This window comes from Bos indicus, chromosome 7, assembly GCF_029378745.1.
Source record: "Bos indicus isolate NIAB-ARS_2022 breed Sahiwal x Tharparkar chromosome 7, NIAB-ARS_B.indTharparkar_mat_pri_1.0, whole genome shotgun sequence".
In the NCBI taxonomy this organism is placed as follows: Eukaryota; Metazoa; Chordata; class Mammalia; order Artiodactyla; family Bovidae; genus Bos; species Bos indicus.
Window position 1 is genome coordinate 92,200,768 of NC_091766.1, and position 17,271 is coordinate 92,218,038.

Sequence of the window (17,271 nt, forward strand, 5' to 3'; positions counted from 1 at the left end):
TTTCTAAGACATACAGACTATTTTTAATGTGCTAGTTTTTCAGTCTTGAGGTGTATTTTTGGAAATCTAGGGCAAACATTTAGTGTAGTTCACTCTAACATATGAACCTGATTCAGAGGCCCCACTCTTTTTGAGGCTTAGGCTACAATCTTATCCTGCTTTCTTCACTTTAAGTGAAGTACTTATGAAACCTGTGTTTGTTATTTAAAACTCTTGAACACACTTCTGAACAGGGTACAGGAAGTCAGGGAGAAAAATTAATCTGCCTGTTGAAAAGTCTGATACCTATAAGATTCCACTGGCCTGAAAGAGTGAGTGATGTGTCTACAAGAAGCAGTTACTCTTAGCTAAATAGTTTGACTACACAATGTAAGCTAGTGCTATATCCCCATGCTGTCCAGAGGCTTGCCTCTGCTCTCTGGAGCTTCCAGGGCTGCAAATGAGTTTTCTACAAAGAGTTAATGCCTAGTGCAACAGTGGACGTCTGAACTCTACTCCAGCCTTAAAGACAATATTCGTCCATCCCCATTCTGTGCTGTGCTTAATTGCTCAGTTGTGTCAGACTCTTTGTGACCCCATGGACTGTAGCCCACCAGACTCTTCTGTCCATGAGGATTCTCCAGGCAAGAACACTGGAGTGGGTTGCCATGCCCTCCTCCAGAGGATCTTCCCAACCCAGGGACTGAACCCAGGTTTCCCACACTGCAGGCAGATTCTGTACCATTTGAGCCACCAGGGAAGCCCAAGAATACTTGAGTGGGTAGCCTGTATCTTCTCCAGGGGGGTCTTCCCAACGCAGGAATCGAATTGGGGTCTCCTGCATTGCAGGTGGATTCTTTACCAGCTGAGCTACCAGGGAGTCGTCCATCCCTATGCAACTGTAATTGCAAAATATTTAAAGACTCATCCATAGACAAATATGAAAGTATCCATAAGCTGAAGCCCAAAAACTTTGAAGAAGAGTATACGTCTTTATTATGGATTTCCTTGATTTGTGATACAGGTTTCATACACTCCATTATCTAAAAGTCCTCTTCTGATTTTGTGCTTTATATTTCCTCATTGCTAATGACCAGAGACAGATGATCTCTAGCAAAACTAAGGGCCAGAAAGAGGTGATGGATGGCTTGCTAAAAACATTTAAATTTACATTTAAATCTGTAAATACCCCACATACCCCATTTACTCTTCCTAAAGGGGTATGTTTCAATCTAACAAGGCTTGCTTTCTTCTCAGATAGCAGGGCACAAAAATTTATTGTGTCAACCCTTAAGAAGCTTACATTTTAATGAGAAGAAACAAGTATCCCTCAACTAATGTTAATGTGAGGCAAAAGCAAAATACAACATAAGTATAAATGCAAGACCAGGAGATCACAGAGGATAAAAAAAGGGGGGGGGGGAGGCACTGTTTAAAGGCAAAGAGACAAATCCAGCCTCACCAAGCAGTGATGTCCAGTATCTGAACCCTGTAGGCTATGATATCAGGATGCAGTGAAGGGGGGCTAGAAGCAGAATCAAGAAGATAGTGTGAGTTACTGACCACTGCTGGGAGCAGTGAGGCGCTGGAGCCAAGGAGGGCGGGGAGCTCCACCCCAGACACAAGTTCATCCCCTGGATGTATCTAACCTTTGCAAAGCTGTATCTGCGGGGATTATTTATTTAGTTGAAGTTTGGGGCATTATCCTTGGGAGAATCCAGATGCTTTGGTACATTTTAGCTTCAGAATGTAACAGAGAAATCTATCCCTGCCTAGGGTGGCATTTGCTACTATAAATCATGACATGCTGGGTTTTAGCTGCCGCTGAAAGCTGAAATACATCTCCTTTTAACTTCTACTCCGTGGTCCCAGTTCTGCCCTCAGGAACGAACAGAGATGAAGTTGAATCCCTCTTCTGTGTGGCAGCCCTTGAACTGTCACTAGAGGGGCCCCTTTCATGTACTTCCCCAGGTCCTCAGCTCCATGAACCATTCCTGTTGGTGTGCACTCTGCTCCCTGCGCTGTCCTGGGCCTCTTCCTCGGCACATCCTCGAACTTGTCACATCTCTCCTAAAATAGGAAGCCCACACGGAGCACCGGGTTCCTGGGAAGAGGAGCCAGTGACAGCTTCCTTCCTCATCCTGTGCACTGTGTTTATAAAGATGTCCTCGAAGGGCTGGCGGTCTTTCTAAGCAGCCCCTCATCCTGTTGGTGCCTCCTGAGTTTACTACATAGCCACACGTGGAGACATTTATCACATGGACCTTGAAAATCCATCTATTCTCATGCCAACTCCTCATGTAGCCTCAGAGTCAAACTGTACTTCTTAAAGCAGGAACAAAGATGTCTGTTACACCTCATGGGGAAAAGGCACACTAGTTACTAGCATTACTGAAACAGCCAGCATCTAGTGAGCTCTTGTATATGCCAGATAATCATTTTAATGAATTATATCCTTTCACAAAATTAAACTATGTGTTTAATCATAAAATATGAACAGATAGAAAGACATCAGTACAAAAGGACATAATATAAAAGGCAAATCTTACTCTTATCACACATTTCCATGTTTCATATATCCCACCAAAATTTTTCTGTGTGTATATATTATATATCATGTTTTTACATAATATCTATAATACTCAGTCTTAGTTTCAATCTAGATCTAACCAGTTCTTAGAAATTATTTCATAACATTCCATACAGGGTCATCTAAATCTTTCCAACAGCTACATGTATTTCATTGAGTGGATGTACCACGGTTTGAATCTCATTTAATTCTAACAACAATGCTATGCATGAGTCTTCCTCATTAAACCTACGGAACACTGAGGTTTAAAGACACTATTACCTTTCTCAATGCCACAAGTTGTAAAGTAACTCTGTAAGGGTTCAAGGGCGTATCTGCCTGACTCCAGTGTTTATCTATGTATAACCCCTCTAGAAAATTTTCATGGAAGGATTTCATAATATTTCACAAACAGATTTTCAAGTACATAATGTCTTTCCCTTTATATTTTGTAATTGATACTATAAGACTTAGAAAGCGGCTCACGCATTTTGCTATGGCCAGAAATGTTCCCTGTCCTGAGCTAGTTCAGCATCTGGAGGCCACAGATACCAGTGATTTGCCAGAGTCTAGTTGTAGAATGAAAGCATATTGTCCGTTCTCATCAGCACTGTTCATTTCTACACAATTTTACATTTTTTGTTGTGCAGGTGCCTTTTGTTTTTATTTTTAACAGAAACTGTTGCAGCATCCAGAAATATCTCATCGTATATTGAAAATCTGTGCTTTATTTACTGTTTTAATGTTCTTATTTACCCCAGTTTAGAAGGCCATAATTGGTTCTATCTCCTGGCCTCATACTCCCCATCATTGTCTCTTGAATAAAGCTGCTAATTGCATGCAGAAAATATTAAAACATGATCATGACTCTGCTAAAAGAATAAACATGTCAAGTGTCAACAAGATATTGTAAGTCTGCTGTGCTTCAAACTGAGTCAAAATAGATGGCTTAAATTTGTTCTTCTCCGTGCCTGTTTTGAGAAAGTGAAAAAGATACACCTGTTATATTAGCACGTTCACTGTGCTCCAAGCCTGTTCCTCTTCACAATAAATAAATTAAGATTTTGGGTCCCTTTGCAAGCCTCAGTTCAATCTGTCTCGGGCACCTCTCTGATCAAATATATCCACATGGTATTGTCTACTGCATTATAGCACATTAATAGCTTGTAAAGTGAAATTGATGCAGCCTGATAGACTGTTTTCCTGAAACAGTGACAAACTCATCAGTGATAGATGCACTAATGGATATGTTGAATTGCAATAAATATAAATGCGGAATCGAGCATTAAAAACGTCATCTTGTGAGTTTAGGTATTTATGAGGCTGAGCCAGCTGGAAACATGAGTGGTGTGTTCCTGTGAGCCGCGGCAACTCTGAGGTTCCAAGGAAAGCGGAGGCCCTTTCATCACATAGGTCAGGCCGCCGGCAAATTGTTGTCACAGCTGTGCCATTGTCAATTAGGCCTCCAATGACTCAGCCCTTTGTTTTTCCTGCTTGCACATCTCACCCCATCTTTTCTCTGGGCTTGGGTGCTTCACTCCTGCAACCTTTCCAACACATTTCCCCTCGGTGACTCTTCTCACATGTTCCGATTCATCTTCCAGGCATTGATCTACAGCTCAGAGAAGTGACATCAGGGAAGCATCTCAGCTACTTCAAAAGGCACTGTATTCCTTCTGGACTCTTTTGGCACGTCAGACCCAACAGGCCAAGCAGAAATGCCCCGCGTTGTTACACATTTGCCTCTGATGTGTCTGATGCACCTGGCCAGCCTTTCTGAACCCTAAAGACTCTGTTTAATGTCAGCGAAATCCGGCAAGACAACAGGATCCGGGATGCAGTGGAGGACAGACGCATCTCACACAGTTTTTCGTCAAGCTCAAACAAAACCACGCATCAGGACCACGTCACAGACACATTGCATGTTTTAGGAAGACAGGGAACAGACCGGGAAGTATGTTTGGGGGGACCAGGTTTTTGGTTATGGAATTTTTTGAAACCTGCTGGAGTGGTAGATTAAAAGTTAGCAACAGTTTTTACTATGTGCCAATCTCAGTCTCAGGTTTGAGCATGGGGTCTGTTACAGTTACTGAAAAACGCCCTATTCATTTCCTGGCTTGCGTCTGCATCCAGTGTTCTCATAAACTGGTGCAGATTTGCTGTCAGCATTCAGTAAAGTGAATTACTCAGTGCTTTTTCAAATCAGTTGTCACAACGTGCTCTTGATGTGCTCTTAATAGAATATAATCAAACTGACATTATTTTAGAAGATTACTAGACTTGCCCCCCAAAAATAAAACAAATATTTGGCAATTGTAATTCAGTTTAACATGAAAATAAGTTAGTTTGCTTGTTGTTGATCCTGCTTATCACCACAAAACCTTCATAACTAAACTCTGTTTTAAAATAGTGATGTACCTCTTGTCATTGTCTAACAATAGAAGTAAATAATATAAATAACAAAACTAAAGAGAACAGCAATGTGCCACACGATGAAAAAATAACAGCATGACATTTTTAGTCTAACCATATTCTTCATCTAAAAGCTTACATAACAGATAAAACGTAAAGGAATCTTATAAACTTGATCCTTCAGTGTATTCTGGTTGATTGTTTAATCAATTGTGAGACATGTAGAAACCATCTCAGCCTTAAAATCAAGCTTCAGTGTAATGCTAAATCTCGCCCAAATTCATATCAAGTATTTTAATTATTTTCATAGCTAAGACAAACTATCAAGGACATTTTATCCCAAATTAGTAAATGGAAAGAAAGTGTCAAAGAAAATTGTGAAAGTTAGCGATAACTTTATTGGAATTGCTTCCCCTACTATTATTAGTCCTCAAACTCAGTTAAACAACTTTTTATTAAACGCTAGTTATAATTCAAGCAACTTTTTAATCTCTGGTGATGACAAAGCTATCCACTGAGTAAATATTTATTGAATATCTATTATGTGTCAACAAAGGGATATGAGGGAACAAGCAAGACCCTGCACTCATAGGGTCTTCTATTCTGCCAAGGTGCGGGTGAAGATCGAATATACATTTTAACACGAACAACAAAAATATAAGGTATCGATGAGCATGATGCAATGCAAAGAATGAAGACAGATGAGTAATTGGCTGCCTTTCTTAGACTGGTCAGGAAAAGCCTCTCTGAGGTTTAGATTTAAGCTGAAAAATACAAATAATGACAAGTCAGTCATATGAAAATAGAGGGAGAGCATTCCAAATAGCAGAATAATTGGTGCAAAGGTCTGGAGACGAAGACAAGTTTGGCAAGTTGGAGGCTCAGAAAGACCAATTTGACAGAACAATAGATTCTAATTATGCCGTTTTTCTTTAAAGAACTCAATTCTTTATTCAAGATAAAGAAGTCACTGCCAGGGTATGTCTCTCTGTAAATTGCTGCATGTGAGTGTGTATGTATGTGTGTGCTGAAGTCTTAGTCACTATTCTCCTGTACTTGTCTCTGCTTTTCCTCTTGAATAGCCTTGGGTCTTGAGCCACTGTGGGAGAGGACTTTACTCTAAAGGCCAGTTCTCCGCCGTCAGGACCCCTAGAAGGATAAACAGCCGTAAGGATATTTAGATAGGCTAACCTGGGAATATAGAAGTTTGATTCACAATAGACATGCCAGGATGCTCTGAGCATACTGGCCCTCTGAAGAGCTCCTGTTCCTTGAGCCAGCTGAGACAGGAAGCAGCCTCTTGCAGCCACGTTAGAGTAAGCTGTCAGGATTTTCAAGGGCATGACAGGAGATATGGGCCTCGCGCTCTTTGAATATAGGACAGTTCTATTCTTTGGAAAGAATTTTAGCTTGATGAATTCCTTGTTTGAAATTCTGATAAGTAAATCTCTGTTAACAGAGTGATAGTATTCCTGCCTTTTATACGTCCCTAGATTTTAATGAAGTCATTAAATTCATTTTTAAAAGAAGATGAAGCCAGATATCAACCTTGACCTTGAGCGTCTCATTGACAATCACTTTTTCGTATAATAGAAAACATAACTTTGAATGACAATTTTGGTTAATTTTTCCCTGGGGGAAAAATAAGTTAATCACTTTATGACTCAGTTCCCTCATCTGTGAAATGAGTGAATTTGTTTAGATCTGTTAAGCCCCCTTACATTGTTAACATTTATGATTAATAAAATATAAACTATTACATAAATGTGACTTCTATTGTGTTCATTGTTAGTAACAACAAAAAATTCCGTACATACATGCACCAGAAATCATATTGTACAGAACTTTGGAGATCTCAGACAAGAAGGTGTTTATTGCAGCGCTGTTGTGAAGAATGTCACCAAGGAAACTGCTATTGAAGCAAAAATGGAAATAGGAACTGAGTTACATACAAAGATGAAATTTTGTCAGTTGATTCAGTTTTCATTTGATTGTTCTTTCTCTTAATCTGGACTTCAACTTCATAAAACAGTTTCAAAATTATTATTTTACTAAACATTAGGTATTTTGCCTAGGCATATTGACTTGTAGTCCATGGAATTTCGTGGTCTCCCCTTACAGTTATGTTTATGTATAACCTTAGAATCAAAGTTTAAAAAGTAATGGTTGAGAGGTCCCAGAATGGGCCTTAAGGGCTCCTTCCTATGACTGTCCTTTTGTACAAACTTCTCAGAGAAATCCAGTGATCTGAGAATGGTCTCTCAGCTATTTTCTGATGCCAGTTCAATGCCAGTCTTCCTAAAAGTTAAGGAGAATCTACATGGTTTCTCCAAGTTGCCTCCATATACCAGGTACTCTAATTGTGGTGAGTGTCCCATTCAAGTATTCACAAAAGGTAAATATCTACTCTGTGCCAAGGATTATGCCAGGTCCTGGAAACACAAAGAAGCAATTAGAGAATTCAGATGTGGACTCATTTACCCAAAGAGTACAATGTTAAAGTATTAGTCTGCATGATAGACCTTCAGTCCCTAATGTTGAAAGAAAAAATAAAAATATAAAATGGTCCATGGCACCTTTCTGAGTAGATCATAAAGCAAAAGGAACAGAAGGAAAATGAAATGCTTACATCAGAAGGTAGTACAGTTTGATTATAACTCATCATTACTCTGGTGTAAGTCATTTTCAGAGCAGTTAGGTTTGAGGCTGTGATATTCTCGGTCCAAACCAGTTTGGCCACAACTTGCTTTCCTATTAAGGACCCACAAAGAAAACCCCGGAGATAGCACAGCTACCTGCCAAGTTTCACGTTAGGACAAGACCTGTGCAACCAACTGGGGCTGAGTCTTGGTTCACTGCACTGTGCTAAGGATATGGAGCCTTGAAAGCAAGGTTCCAAACAGGCTCACATCCACAGCAGTGCCAAGAAAGAGAAGGGGCCGATGAGTGGAAGCTAGCAGCAGAATGAGCGATGCAGTCGTGAGCACGTGCCTGTGATGAGAAATCTTCCTTCTTCTGCTTTTCTAGTCATATCAGCAGTGGCAGAGACCCCCAACAGGTGCCAGAGGAAAGGGCCGGAAAGAACCTGGGGATGGAGGCTCTTGCTCTAGATGGAAAACAGTTCATTTCAAAGTGCAGGAAATGCAAATTTGGAGTTTCTAGAAGCAGCTCATTCTTTGAAGAAGGAAGAGCGATTGTACCTGAGTCTCCTCTATTTGCTTACTCAAAAAATGCACAAATCACAGTAAAAATCCGAATTCATTGTCAAGATGTCAGAATAACAGAACTTGAGTGAGTCTCATAAAACAGCTCAAGTGTTTCTGTAAATATTTTGAATGCATTCCTAATAACACTAATAGCATTATATAGTATTTTTGGATATGAATCTTGTTTTCTAAGGCCACATCGTCACATCTAGACAGATAGAATCAGTCTAAGAACTATTGCAATCTCGACTTCCAAATACAAGATTCAACAAAAGCTAAAGAGAAGAGTGAGTAAAGATCCAGACATTTCCGACCAGTACTTTGGTGATACACTAGCCCAAATCGTTTGATCAAAAATTTCAACAAAATTCATTCTTTACTGTCAGTGTACAGTTGAAAAATTGTATTTCAAATTAAAAGCACAATAGCGTGCCCTTTTATTCCAGCTCTGCAGCAAAAAGGATAAAATAAGGTTCTTTTGAGAGACGCAGAAGTATGTTCAGAGTGTACTTATGCCATGCTCGCCTTCCCTTTCATGGAGCCCTGTGTTTACTTCAGCATCTCTGCATGACATCAGTACTTAGAAGATAAACACAGTCATAAAAGTAGTATCGCTGCTCCTTACGTGTCCACCAGAACATTCATTCAACCTATTGACATTCATTATACACCTTCTAGGTGACAGAGATTGTACTAAATTCTGGGTTGGTGAAAAAAAAGATATAGCCCCTGTTTTCCAATTATTCACAGTCTTTTGAAGGAAATGACAAGCTGACAGACAAGAAAATTAGAGCCACATTAGATTCAAGTACATCATGGCAAATAGATGAGGAAAAAGTGGAAGCAGTGGCAGATTTATTTTCTTGAGCTCCAAAATTGCCGTGGATGGTGACTGCAGCCACGAAATTAAGAGACACTTGCTCCTTGTAAGAAAAGCTATGACCAATCTAGACAGCATATTAAAAAGCAGAGACATCACTTTGCCAACAAAGTCCCATATAGTCAAAGCTATGGGTTTTCCAGTAGTCATGTACAAATGTGAGAGGTGGACCATGAAGGAGGCTGAACACCAAAGAATTGATGCTTTTGAATTGTGGGGCTGAAAAAGACTCTTCAGAGTCCCTTGAACAGCAAGGAGATCAAACCAGTCAATTCTAAAGGAAATCTACCCTGAATATTCATTGGAAGGACTGAAGCTGAAGCTCCAATATTTTAGCAACCTAAAACAGAGGGCCTACTCATTGGAAAAGACCCTGATGCTGGGAAAGATTGAAGGCAGGAGAAGGGGATGACAGAGGATGAGATGGTTGGAAGGCATCACTGACTCAGTGGACATAAATTTGAGCAACCTCCAAGAGATAGTGAAGAACAGGGAAGCCTGGCGTGCTGCAGTCCAAGGGGTCGCAGAGAGTTGGACAACTGAACAACAGTTGTTGTTCAACTTAGCAACTGAAAAACAACAACAACAGACCCACCTTGCACAATCCTGAGGATAAAGAGGGGTGGGTGAAGGTGGGGGCAGAAAAGTCTTTCTGACAGCTTGAGCTTAATGTTGAAGGTTAAGTTCAAATTAGCCAGGTAAGGAAGAGGAAGTAAGTGTTCCAGGCAGGAAGACCAACACATGCCAAGACTCAGAGGTGTGAAAAACTGCAGGGAGAGAGAGAGGAAGCCCAAAGTCCATATTAGGACATGTGGATCTTTAGCCAAAGTGTGGAGAGTCACCTGGGCAAGTAACAGTATCAGATTTGTACTTTTGAGAAAGTCATCTGGCAACTTGCATAGGATGCAATAAAGATATGCCAAACTGGACACAGAGGCTAATGCAAAAATTCAAACACGGCACCAGGAAGGTCTGAATTTCTTCAGACTCTTATCACCATCATCATCTGTGAGAATATACAATATGGCATGCTCAGTACACACATTATCTTACTTGATCCACACAATAACAACAGTGTCTTTCTTATGCCCCATTTTACAGTTGGGATAAGTAGATAGAAGACTTGCCCTCACAGAGTAGTAACTAGAAAAGCAAGACTGAAACCCAGGATGTTTGCTATCAGACCCTCATACTTAATCCTAACTTCACGCATCTTCACATGAGTCACTGCATCTGAAGAGAAGTTCACCTACTACATTCCAGGTATAAAGCAAGCAGGCGACAGCACTTCCCAGGTGGTGCTATGGTGAAGAACCCACCTACCAAAGCAGGAGACCTGACATGTGGGTTCGATCCCTGGGCCGAGAAGATACCCTGGAGGAGGGCATGGCAACACACTCCAGTATTCTTGCCTGGAGAATCCCATGTACAGAGGAGCCCAGTGGGCTACAGTCCATGGGGTCACAAAGTGTTGAATATGACTGAAGCGACAAAGCACACACCAGTTCTAGTGAGACAGGGAAGGACTCGCTCAATAATCACGCAGTCCCTAAAATGATGAGTACTCCATCCCTAGGTGCTCAGCAGAGACAGAAGGGGACACACGTTTTTAAATATATGGTATAAGAACATGATTTGTGACCAGTAAACAAAGGTTTGAAACATCAAACTCCTCACTAGAAATCTACTATAGGTTTTATCTGAAGGAAAAAAAAAAAAAGTCAAATCAATCAGTTGCTTTCTTTGCTTATGGGCATTTGAACTATGATTTTAATACCCCAGATTTTGTTCCCAAATTGCTTCCTTTTGACTAACACCTTCTCTATGAAAAAGAAAAAGTTATATTCATATTACTGTTTAAAATGTTGCATTATCAAAATATTGACTCTTGAACTTAGCATTTCATTATTTTGAAAAGATATGGCAGTAGTACTCTAGTATAAAACCCATTTTATTTGAGGTGACAGTTTCCAGACCCATTCATCCAAGCAAGAGCTTCATTATCTCTGGCACGGATCCCAGGAAGGATCTCCATAACTCAGAACTTAAATATCATTTTTGTTCAGGACCAATTATGGTAATACCGCCAAAAATGCTTGAAATGCTCACCTCCCTCCCCCCACAATCAATCTTAGGAACAATGGATATAGCAGGTAAGAATCTGTCCTTTAATTTCAAATACACTTAACATACAGAGATATATACATTAAATAAGACTGACCACAAATGAGATGCAGTATCTGTCAATCTCCCAGAATAATTTGTCTACATTTATTGAACAGGAATTTTTACCATTTTCTACATCCAAAATTAACCTGTTCCACATTTTTTAAAGAATCTCAAACTATATTTAATGAAAAATCAAGAGCATATAATGTGTTTAGTACCTACTACTGAATAATTTTTTTAATGTAAATTCTGAAGTACAAATAAAATCAATGCACTGGAAGTCTTGAATGATGCAATTAGCACAAGCACTTCCAAAGGCTATCACTGAACTTCTGTTAGCCTTAAATACATGTTGTTGGAATAATATTTAAGTTTTGGTTTTCAAATTATTTGAAGCTGAAAAGAGAAGTTATGTGCCACGTGTTGGACTGTAGGGCCTTTGAGAGTATGGAGAGACCACATCCATTCATTAGTTAATGCCAAGCCCGAGTATGCTATCCACTTGAACACTGATCACTAAATATTGGTTAAATGAATGAGTGAATGGAAGAATGAATGAAATATAAAGGAATGTAAACACTATCCTGGTGATGCAGGCAAACTGTTCTTTAGTAAGAGAGAAAGGAAGATTCAAAGGCCTGGGTTATTAAAATTCATTGTCCACTATAATTGAACTCACAGGATAACTTGACTTAAAAATCACAAGATAATGTCTCTCCAGTTACAGGCACAAGAATCTGAAATGGGCACCATGCCAGCATGAGCACTGAAGCCTTCAAAATTAGCACTGTTTTCTTGGACTTTGTGTTCTTTCCCAGAAGATAAGATTATTTCTTACCACTGTTTAGCACTTATATTTATGTCTGCTCATATCCGTTTCTCTAAGTCACCAATATGTTAAACAAAATGTCTCTATTTTGATCAAGATAAAATAAAATTGAATTAAGCTACAGTTAGTCCTAATTTCTGATTAACAATTTCTCATAGGTTTAAAAATACTTGCTAAATTAGCATGAGAGTTAACTTCTTACATGTTTATTTTCTTGTCATTTAAGGAGGAAACTCTTTTTCTGACTTGAAAAATTTGAAAGGAAAAAATGCATGTTTATCTTTGTGATCTAGGTCATAAATCTGTAATTTTTATTCCAACTTTATAATCAACATATTTTCTTACCTTAAAAAAGAATGAAAAATAAAGTCAACCACAAAGCAAATTGGGGAATAATTATTGTTAAAACCACAAAATAGTACTATATGGGAACATAGGTCAGGGACTGAACTGAGATTTACTTAGAATTAAAATTTAAAGTATCTTTTCCTGAAATGATTCCAGGAACTTTGCAAAATATTTGTCCCTATTATAAACTCTTATAACTTTCATGGTTGTATGGTTTTTAATTATTTCACAGCACGGTATGAACTGAATTCTCTAGAGGCAAATACTCATGAGTCCATTTTGATTACATGTTACCCAGCATTTACTTGAAAGAAATAAGTGAAAACAGCATTTTGGTTCAGCATTTCATATAAGTAAATGTCTTGGATATTTTCACAAACTCCAAAGATCCAAGTTAAAAAATAATGACATTCTAATTTTGGCTCAAGTATTTTGGATCACCTTCTGCATTTTGACATAAATTTCACATTCATTTTTGTATTAGAATCCTTAGTAGGCAAAGTGCAATGTAGTACTTTACAGCCTTTGAATCAGAGAGAACTCTTAGGAATCAATGCAACGAAGTTTAACTTACCTTAAAAGAGACTGGTTTTCATGAACTCTTGCCAAAATGACCTAGGTTCTCTGGTCAAAAGCAATACAAAGACTGCCCTCTCTTCTCTTCTCTGAGACCCAGTGGGCTGATGGTTCCCGCTCTGTCTGTGATAGGCACTGCGGAAGACTCAGAGTTTGTGCTCACTCCTGATGCCACACACCTTTTCTTGGCACTTCCTCTGGTCCCAAGGGAAAATTGCTGCAGAAATTTTCTTCTCCATAATCTCTTGACAGATGGCTCTGCTGGCAAGAGTCTCAACTTTTAGGAGCGCTTTAATAGGCTTTTATTCTCCCGCATCGCATCTTCACAGGTTTTATTTTTTTAATTGCACATTGGTTGATGCCCCAGTGTCCTAACAGGCCAGAGAATCATTGCCCCCTTGGAGTACTCCCAGATAATCTGCTTCTCTTGCTTTCCATTTCAATAAATTTGCAAAGCTAGTTTCCTTTTAATGTTCCATTATTTTTCTGCTCATACACACAAAGGCAGTTGGAAAAAAGGCCTTTACTTTAAAGCACAAAGTGAATAAATATTGAACTGTTCAAATACAAAAAGTAATTTTGTATGGCCATTGATAAAGTTATAAACCAAAAGAAACAAAATCTTACAAATACCAACTTTCTTGACATTTCATGCTTTCCTCTGACAAATACTTTTTATGTAGTTTGTTTTCTCTCTCTCCCTCTCTCTCCCTCTCTCTCCCTCTCTTCCTCTGACCCTCTCTCTCCACGCCCACACCTTTCATCTTTTTGGAAAAATAAAGGAAACCTAACCTGAAATTATAGATTCAATTACTATTGAGATGTTACTTAAGAGAGTTAAAAAAATTATACTATTCATTTCTCAGTTCTTTCATCCTTATCCTTAAAAACAATGAAAATAAGGATGACTTAAAAATAGATAGCAAACCAAAATGTCTATACATCCAGGTAAGGAATTTCAGCCAGGAATAAGCGTGGAGTGGTGGGAACCATGGCAAGCTGCATGCTGTGTGCCATTTTCAAAGGACAGTAGCTGTTCATCTCCGGCTCATTACTATCTGATAGGAATTCAAACTCTGAGTTATGAGAGCTAGTTTTCAAGAAAATTCCCATATCTGACTTTTTGCATGTGAAAAAGCTTGTCTTTCACATCTTAGAGGAAACTATGGTAACTAAGCTCAAACACCTATGACCAAGCCTTAGGCTGACTTCTAACCTAGAATATACTGAAATAAAACTAGTGCAAACACCAAAACACTGCCCCTTATTAACTATGAGCTCTTTTCTTATATGTGAAAATGATGATAAAAATGTAGACTGGTTAAGTCAAGTAAGAAAACGCTTATAATAATCCTTATTAAAGATGTTAGGAAGGTTCATAGCCCAAAACAGGGAAATGGTGTGAGCAAGGTACAGTTCAAGTCTGGAGAAGGACCAGGTTTATTTAAAAAAAATAATTAAAAATCAATTTAATGAGAAAGTGATAAGTTGTATTATATCTGGATTTCTTTATAACACAATCCTACATAATAGGTACTAGTTTTTTCCTAATTACACAACTCATGCTAAGTGCAAAAAATATATATTTTTTTAAATTCTAATTTCACTACTAATGAAATATTAGTTTATAATCTTCTAGAATGTGTCTATATATACATTTATACTTTTATAAATTATAAAGTATACATTTATATAAATACTATTACATACATATATTTTATATTATATACATATAGAGCAACCGTGAAAGTGTCTCAGTCATGTCCAGCTCTTTGCAACCCCATGGACTGCCAGACTCATGGAACCCCAGAGTAGCCTGCCAGGCTCTTCTGCCCATGGAATTCTTCAGTCAAGAATACTGGAGTAGGTAGCTTATCCCTTCTCCAGGGATTCTTCCAAACCCAGAAATCGAACTGAGGTCTCCAGCATGGCAGGCAGATTATTTTATCAGCTGAGCTATCAGGGAAGCCCATATACATAAATAAATACTGACCTTTATAAAAATTGTGTATTGAACATACTTGACATATACTACTAACAATATAATACTGCACAATGAATATAATACCACACAATTGCACTCATCTCACACGCTAGCAAAGTAATGCTCAAAATTCTCCAAGCCAGGCTTCAGCAATATGTGAACCATGAACTTCCAGATGTTCAAGCTGGTTTTAGAAAAGGCAGAGAAACCAGAGATCAAATTGCCAACATCTCCTGGATCATGGAAAAAGCAAGAGAGTTCCAGAAAAACATCTATTTCTGCTTTATTGACTATGCCAAAGCCTTTGATTGTGTGGATCACAACAAACTGTGGAAAATTCTGAAAGAGATGGGAATACCAGACCATCTGACCATCCTTCTGAGAAATCTGTATGCAGGTCAGGAAGCAACAGTCAGAACTGGACATGGAACAACAGATTGGTTCCAAATAAGAAAAGGAGTATGTCAAGGCTGTATATTGTCACCCTGCTTATTTAACTTATATGCAGAGTACATCATGAAAAATGCTGGACTGGATGAAGCACAAGCTGATAGCAAGTTTGCTGGGAGAAATATCAAAAACCTCAGATATGCAGATGACACCACACTTATGGCAGAAAGTGAAGAAGAACTAAAGAGCCTCTTGATGAAATGAAAGACGAGAGTGAAAAAGTTGGCTTAAAACTCAACACTCAGAAAACTAAGATCATGGCATCTGGTCCCATCACTTCATGGCAAATAGATGGGAAAACAGTGGAAACAGTGACAGACTTTATTTTGAGGGGCTTCAAAATCACTACAGATGGTGACTGCAGCCATGAAATTAAAAGACGCTTGCTCCTTGGAAGAAAAGTTATGACCAACCTAAACAGCATATTAAAAAGCAGAGACATTACTTTGCCAACAAAGGTCCATTTAGTCAAAGCTATGTTTTTTCCAATAGTCATGTGGATGTGAGAGTGGACTATAAAGAAAGCTGAGCGCCGAAGAATTGATGCTTTTGAACTATGGTGTTGGAGAAGACTCTTGAGAGTCCCTTGGACTGCAAAGAGGTCCAACCAGTCCATCCTAATGTAAATCAGTCCTGAATATTCATTGGAAGGACTGATGCTGAAGCTGAAACTCCAATACTTCGGTCACCTGTTGTGAAGAGCTGACTCATTGGAAAAGACCCTGATGCTGGGAAAGATTGAAGGCGGAAGGAGAAAGGGATGACAGAGGATGAGATGGCTGGATGGCAGCATCAACTCAATGGACAGGAGTTTGAGTAAACTCTGGGAGTTGGTGACGGACAGGGAGGCCTGACATGCTGCAGTCCATGGATCACAAAGAGTTGGACATGACTGAGCGACTGAACTGAACAATATATTACTGGATTATTAGTCTGTTTTTTTCACTTAAGACTAAATTTGGTATCAGGTGTTCCCTATTTCCGTAAATAATCTTCCCACAATGTGATATTTAAATGACTACATAGTATCCCATGGTTTAGATATAATTTATCTGGCCAATCTCCCATCACCAGGTAAATTTTCCCAATTTTTTTTACAATAAAGTGTCCACAATTGACAACAACTGTTCACTTATCTTTGAACCTCTATTATATCTCATCGTGTCAAAATATATGCATAGTTTCCTCCCAAAAGATTGTGCCAATTTACAATCCTGTAACTGTGATAAGTGAATTCATTTCCCTACATTCTCAACAAAACTGGGTATAATCTCTCTAATTACTTTAGGTGGAAAATAGATTATGTAATATTTCAAACATTATAAAAAAAAAGGGTTTCACATATACTGGATGAATTGCTTTTTCCCTAATATGTTTTCTCACGACTGACTGGCAGAGTGGGTTTATCTAGTTAGTCCTCCTTGGAGCCAGTAAACTGTAACATGGGCAAAGGGAGAGACATGTGGTCTGTCAGTTGAAGTATTTGAATCCCAACCAGCAGCAATGGGACTCTTTCCGTGGGCCTCTGATACTTTTATGCTAATCAGACACTTCATGATGGTTAATTTGGGGCTTCCCGGCTGGCGCTAGTGGTAAAGAACCTGCCTGCCAACGTAGGAGTTAAAAGAGTCTCGGGTTCGACCTCTGGGCCTGGAAAATCCCCTCGAGGAGGGCATGGCAACCCATTCCTGTATTCTAGCCTGGAGAATCCCATGGACAGAGAAGTCTGGCAGGCTACAGTCCGTGGGGTCAGAAAGAGTCGGACATGACTGAAGTGACTTATATGCATGCATGGTGAATTTATGTCAACTTGACTGGGTCACAGGGCATCCAGATATTTGATTTAATGCTATTTTCGGGTTTGTCTTT

At 39.0% G+C, this 17,271-nt stretch overlaps 1 long non-coding RNA gene across 2 annotated transcripts in view; it reads right to left on the reverse strand.

Annotated features, from left to right (window-relative positions):
* Nucleotides 1–17,271, reverse strand: part of LOC139184232 (uncharacterized) — a 140,232-nt gene that overhangs the window by 89,109 nt on the left and 33,852 nt on the right. The gene's annotated exons all lie outside the window — the stretch shown is intronic.